Source organism: Callithrix jacchus, chromosome 5 (assembly GCF_049354715.1).
Source record: "Callithrix jacchus isolate 240 chromosome 5, calJac240_pri, whole genome shotgun sequence".
Lineage (NCBI taxonomy): Eukaryota > Metazoa > Chordata > Mammalia > Primates > Cebidae > Callithrix > Callithrix jacchus.
In genome coordinates, this window is record NC_133506.1 from 85,876,437 (window position 1) to 85,883,321 (window position 6,885).

Consider the following 6,885-nt stretch of genomic DNA (forward strand, 5'->3'; position numbering starts at 1 on the left):
ACATGGCCAGAGCTGTTTCTACAAAAATACAAAATTAGCTGGGCCAGGAGTTCGAAACTAGCCTGGCCAACGTGGTGAAACCCTATTTCTATCAAAGATACAAAATTTAGCTGGGCATGGTGGTGCTCGCCTATAATCCCAGCTACTCAGGAGGCTGAGGCAGATCATGACTTAATCCTGGGAGGCAGAGGTTGCAGTGAGCAGAGATGATGCCACTGCACTCCAGCCTGGGCAACAGAGTAAGAGTCCGTCTCAAAAAAAAAGAAAGAATAAATATAAAATAAAATACTCTGATGATGACTGCTTCCACCAAGGGTGCCTCATGCTCTCTCCTTTTCTTTCAGTGCCATCTGCCATTATCACGCCCTTGCTCTCTGCCAGTGCTCTGGCAGAGCAGGGGGGGGCTCATGCCCACAGTGCCCTCTCCAAGTTCTGTCCTCCATGTGCTCAAATTATCCCCTAAGCCTGTCACATGTGGTCATCCCGGAACTTTGCTTAACTGCTTCCTGGGTTGGGGCCTTTATTTCTTGGCTCCCTTCTCTTCTTGCTTAATTTCCCCTCCCTTTGCTGCATGCAGCACATAAAGAATCCCTTTTTAACATTAAAAAAAGAAAAAGAGAATAGTTTTTGGAAATCCTCATGATAGAAGTTGTATCTTTAGGCCGGGCAAGGTGGCTCATGCTTGTAATCCCAGCACTTTTGAAGGCCAAGGCTGGTGGATCACCTGAGCTCAGGAGTTCAAGACCAGCCTGGGCAACATGGTGAAACTGTCTCTACAAAAAATAAAAGAATTAGCCAGGTGTGGTTGCTCAAACCTGTAATTCCAGCTACTCACGAGGCTTAGGCAAGAGAATCACTCGAACCCAGGAGGTGGAGGTTGTAGTGAACCATAACCATGTCACTGCACTCCAGCCTGGGTGACCAAGTGAGACCCTGTCTCCAAAAAAAAAAAAAAGTAGGTATATCTTTAATATCCATTAACAGGGAAAAAAAAAAAAAAAGCCCATAAGAACCAAGAATTACCATGAGGACACACCTGCTTTTAAATGAATTTGTGTGTTATTTACCAGAGTAACATCTATGAACTTGCAAAAACTTACTGGTTTTGGCTTAAGAGTTTGCCCAATTCAGCCTCAATATTTTTTTTTTTTGAGATGGAGTCTCACTCCCGTCACACAGACTGGAATGCAGTGGAGCGATCTTGGCTCACTGCAACCTCCACCTCCTGGGTTCAAGTGATTCTCCTTCCTCAGCCTCCTGAGTACCTGGGATTTCAGGCATGTGCCACCACGCCCAGCTAATTTCGGTATTTTTATCAGAGACGAGGTTTCGCCATGTTGGCTAGGCTGGTCTCAAACTCCTGACCTCAGATGATCCACAAGCCTTGGCCTCCCAAGGTGCTGGGATTACAGGCACGAGCCACGACCACTGGCCTAGCTTCAATCTTAAATGGGTGGGAATGGTGGCTCACACTTTGGGAGGCCAAGACAGGCAGATCCCTTAGTAGCATTGGAGACCAGCTTGGGCAACATGGTGAAACCCCATCTCTACAAAAAATTCAGAAGTTAGCCAGGTGTGGTCAAATGCGCCTGTAGTCTAGCTACTGGAAGGCGGTAGGCGTTGGCGCTGGGGTGGGAGGATATCTGGAAGCCAGGAGTTCAAGGCTGCAGTGGGCCGAGGCTGTACCACTGCACTCCAGCCTGGGTGGCACAGCAAGACTCTGTCAACAACTCAGAAGGCTCATCAGGCAGGAGGATAGCTTGAGGCCAGGAGTTCAAGACCAGCCTGGGCAACATAGTGAGACCCTCCACCTCTGAAAAAATTAAATATTAATAAAAATAAAATAAAAAGGAACTCTAGTACCTTCAGTCTTTGATTCTTCATCCCTCATTTCATCCCCTTGTCTTCTGGCAATAGAATTTCCTTCTTCTTTTACTTTTGGGATGAGCCACCTGGGATTCTGCTTGGATTGAGTTACCGCCTTCCAGGCTCAAGCGATTCTCCCACCTCAGCCTCCCCAGTAGCTGGGACCACAGGCACATGCCCCCCTTCCTGGCTGACTTGTTGTAGAGCCAGGGTTTTGCCACGTTGCCCAGGAGTTTTTCCTTTAATGTGCTCCTGCTACTTACTATCTCTGCTCTCATGTGCTCTTATGCGAGCTCATGAGAGCAGAGAGATAGCAACAGGAGCTAAGAAACTCTAATCTGTGAAAAAATATTAAATATGAAATCGTGATAGCTATTAGCAATCCCAGACCCAGGCCGGAGAGCCATGGGTCATCACTTTTTACAACAAATTCTAAAATCTTCCACATATACCATGACCAAGGCACATCAAAACAACCCAAGGCTCCTCACGCCTCCACTTTTATCAGCCTGGGCCCGAGATAGCTGCACATTGAATAGTCAATTTTTGGGGCTGGTGGAAATAACTTACCATGAGTAACTGCCCTAAAATATACTCCAAGCCACATGACCCATGCCTGGCATTCAATAGAGCCAGTGGCGTTCTTTAGGGTTGATCATAGCTCTAAGTGGTTCTCCTTTAAAGAGCAAAGTCTCCTGGGAAAGGTGACCATTAAGCAGAACATCTAGGGCCGATCTTGCTTTTGCCCTGATAAGAGGGGCCAAGGGGCTTTGTAGAGCAGCAGAGGCTGTGACGGTGAACCTTACTGTTTTTAAAATTGTTCTTAAGAGGCCAGGTGCATTGGCTCACACCTGTAGTCCCAGGACTTTGAGGAGCAGAGGCAGAAGGATTGTCTGAGTCTGGGAGTTCAAGATTAGACTGAGCAACTCAGGGAGACCTCATCTCTATAAGAAATTTAAAAGAAAATTAATCAGGCACGGTGGCACATGCCTACGGTCCCAGCTACTTGGGAGGCTGAGGTGGGAGAATCACCTGAGCCCAGAAGGTTGAGGTTTGCAGTGAGCCGAGCTCACACCACTGTGCTCCAGCTTGGATGACAGAATGAGACTGTCTCAAAAAAAAAAAAAAAATTGTCCTCACGTCTGTGTGGATCCCTGACTAGGTTTGTGCCCTAGACAGACTTCCTCTGAGGTTATTTCAGGTGGTGAGACTCTTTCCAACTTTATAACCCCTGTCTTCTGGAGGTCCCTTTGGGTGGCAGTAGATATGGGATTTGGTGTCTGACAGATCTGGGGACAGATCCCAGCTCCAAATGGCAGTCTCTTTACAGCTTATAGGGCAAATACTTGGCGCTATGTGCTGATCTTTAGGAAGTCAGTCTGTATTTCATAACGAGTCACATGCGGATAATGAAGGCACGGCCTAAAATGCTCTTATTCATATTCCTGAGTCATCCCTGAGGGCCAGGCTTGGTGTTAGGCATGGGGCGGGGGAAGGGAGCAGGGCTATGTGCAGAGGAGGTTGCGATTCTTGCCTTGTCAGGGTTCCTGACCTGATGGCGACCCGGGGTGGAGTCTTCATAGTGACAGACACCACTGCAAGAGCAGACTCAGGCTATGCAACCCCCAAAGCAGGGCTCCTCACTCACCGGGATAGATAGAACCATTGGTCCTAATTCCTCAGCCCTCCCTGCACCCACCGCTTGCATGGTTTTGTGGTGGGTGGAGGGTACTTTCTGCCCCCTGGCTTGGGGCTTGCCCACGTGGCTTGCTTTGGCCATGGAATGAAGCAGAAACGAAAGCCTGCCGGTTCCGAGCCCGCGGCCTGAAGACGCCTCAGGCGGTTCCGCCGCCCCCGTGCGCTTCCCCCTTCACCCAGAAGCCCTTCTCTGGTGCAGCCGCTGCTTCCTCAGCCGCGGCCCAGAAGGAACGGCCCCTGGCCAATCCGCAGGCCTGCAGGGAGCCGCAGAGCGCAGCAGCCGGCCCAGCGTTCAAGCCGAAGCCCAGGACTGCGAGAACCTTATTCTAGCCGCCGTTCTGGACGGTGGATTAGGACGCGTTGCTGTGGCAGAAGCTCAGTGCATGCACCCGCTCCTTCATTAGGCTATAGGGCCAGCGGCTGCGACAGGGACCTGATACAACAGTGCGTTAAATAAGGAGCTTATTGAGCTCTCCTGCCGTAAGGCGGTGGAGAAGTCCAGGGCCAGTGTGGGGGCTCCGGCCGGGGCTGCGGCCCATCCGCGTGGAACCTCACTCTGGTTCGCAGGTTGCGGTTTTAGGAGCCTTCAGCCTGGCGAGCCCCAAACGGTCCACAGGGCGGCGCCAGACCCTCTTCCCAGCGCCACCTCTAAAGCCTTGGCTCCAACCAGTTCCGCTTCTGCTTCAGGCTCGGGATTTTCACTCTTCTCAAATGGGGGTGGCCCTCTCCCGATCTTCTGAGTCGCAAGAGCATCTCTTTCCTCCAGGACCTCAGAGCCAGAGCTAGGCGAGAGGTTCTGACCTCCAGGGTCGGGGTGGCGTCCCTGTGAAGATGCGGTCCTTCCTCCCGTCCCCAGGCGCCCGGCCTCTTCCACCCTCAGCCCCCTGGTCGCTTCCAGCTGAAGACGCCAGCGCACCTCTGCTCCCTTCCCGCTCTCTCTGCAGTACCGCAGAGTGAGCACACAAGGGCTTAATAGAGGCTTTGCTGGGCACGGGGCTCCCGTCTGTAATCCCAGTACTTTGGGAGACTGTTGTGACCTGAACGCGAGCCCGGGAATCTCGTCCAGCGAGAGAGTCCCAAACCTGGAAGAGAGCGCGCGCCGGAAAAAAAGGAGATAGAAAAGGCGAGGTCTGGAGGGCTACATGGGCTTCGCTCATGCAGCAATTTTATTTTTGCACTGTGTTTCATTATATACTTTTCTGAAGTTAAAGTTGTTTATGCCAGATCAACATACTTAAGTTACAGTAAGCAAGTTATGCCCAGTAAGTTAAGCCCAGTAAGTAGGCTAGTCCAGGCTAGTCCAGTAAGTAGATTACGCCCAATAGGTCAAGGTAAGTAAGTTACAGTCACGCCCTGTAAGCTATGGTAAGTAAGTTACAGTTACACCCAGTAAGTTACGGTAAGTAAGTTACCAAGTGTAAATACTTAAGTTAATATTTTACAATGAAGGTAACAAGGGTCCAAAATGAACACAATGAGACAATAAACCATAAGAAGCTGAAAGTAGACACAATGCCTCCCAAGTCCTCATATCCATAAAGTAATGTCTGTTAATTATTTTGGATAACATATAGTTCCTCTCTCGGTTCCTACTTTCCCTCAGCTCGACTCCCCCAACCAGGGATCTGTGTCCAGGCTCAAGCTCACCGTATGGCGAGGCCCATTTCCCAGGGGCCTCACGCGGGAGCGATCCCCACAGATCCCTCAGGAGACCAAGGTGGGAGGATCACTTGAGACCGGGAGTTCAAAACCAGCCTGGGGAAAAAAGTGAGGCCCATCTTTAAAAAAAATTAACTAAAGGAATAAAAGAGGTCCCCTTTTCTGGGAGATTGATATAGGAGAGCAGGCATGTGAGTTAGAAGGGAAGCATTGAAGATCAGCCATTTAAAGCAGCCTCCAAGGATATTCACGGCTAGAGATCCACAGGTGTATTTTTAGAAACTGAATTTCCTGGTGGGGTACAGTGCCTCACGCCTCTAATCCCAGCACTTTGGGAGGCCAAGGTGGGTGGATCACTTGAGGTGAGGAGTTCAAGACCAGCTCGGCCAGCATGGTGAAACTCTGTTTTTACAAAAAAAAAAATACAAAAATTATTCGGGTGTGGTGGTGGGTGCCTGTAATCCTAACTATTCAAGAGGCTGAGGCAGGATAATCCCTTGAACCTGGGAGGCAGAGGTTGCAGTGAGCCAAGATCACGCTACTGCACTCCAGGCTGGGTGGCAGAGTGAGACTGTCTCCACACACACACACACACACACACAAACCCAAAACAGGCTGGGCAGGTGGATCACCTGAGGTCGGGAGTTCCAGACCAGCCTGAGCAACATGGTGAAACCCCATTTCTACTAAAAATACAAAAATTAGCTGGGGTGGTGGCGCATGCCTATAATCCCAGACTGGGGAGGCTGAGGAGGAGAATTGCTTGAACCCAGGAGGCAGAGGATGCAGTTAGCCAAGATCGTGCCATCACACCCAGACTGGGCAATAAGAGTGAAACTCCATCTCAAGAAAAAAAAAAACAAAACTAAATTTCCCTGTAAACACCTTTACTCTGGCAGCCTTTTTCAATGATGGCTGTTTTCTTCAAGTATACTATATAGCCTGCAGACCACTCAGCTTTCATTCCAGTGAGAACATTCCAGAACGAACTTTGGGTCAATCCCAAGTGCTTCTTCAATCAACTCAGAGGATGGTTGTGTGTCAGCTGCTGCCCAGCTAGAATGACACCTCTCCAGGCCTCTGACTTAACTAGGTCTTCACCATGTGACTCCACCGTGGACTCCCACCTTATTCTTTTGCAAAGCCTCGGACACCCAAACAAAAGTGGGTAAAGGGCCAGGAGGGGGGTACACCCCAACTCCACAAGGACCCTTCCAGACCTCACCCTGTGTTATTCACCTGGCTGTTCATTTGTATCCTTTAATGTATCCTTGGTAATAAATCAGTAATAGTAGATAAACTGTTTTCCTGGGTTCTGTGAGCTGCTCTAGCAAATGGTCGAACCTGAGGAGGGAGTTGTGGGGACCTCCAATTTATAGCCAGTGGGTCAGATGCATAGGTGATGCCTGGCCTTGCAACTGGGATCTGATGTGGGGGTGGTCCTGTGTAACTGAGCCCTTAACCTGTGGAGGTTGATGCTCACTCTGCTTAGGGGTTCTCTGCCTTTGTAGTGTCCTGTCTAGAAGGCCTCTCCTTCCTCCTGTCAGCTCAGAAAACTTGTCTTCCACTTCCCTTCTTCTAAGCTGACTCTTACTGTCCGACCTACCCTCTGCGGGAAGACTGAGCTCGTTCGGAAAAAACCGGACCGCAGGCTAGAGGAAA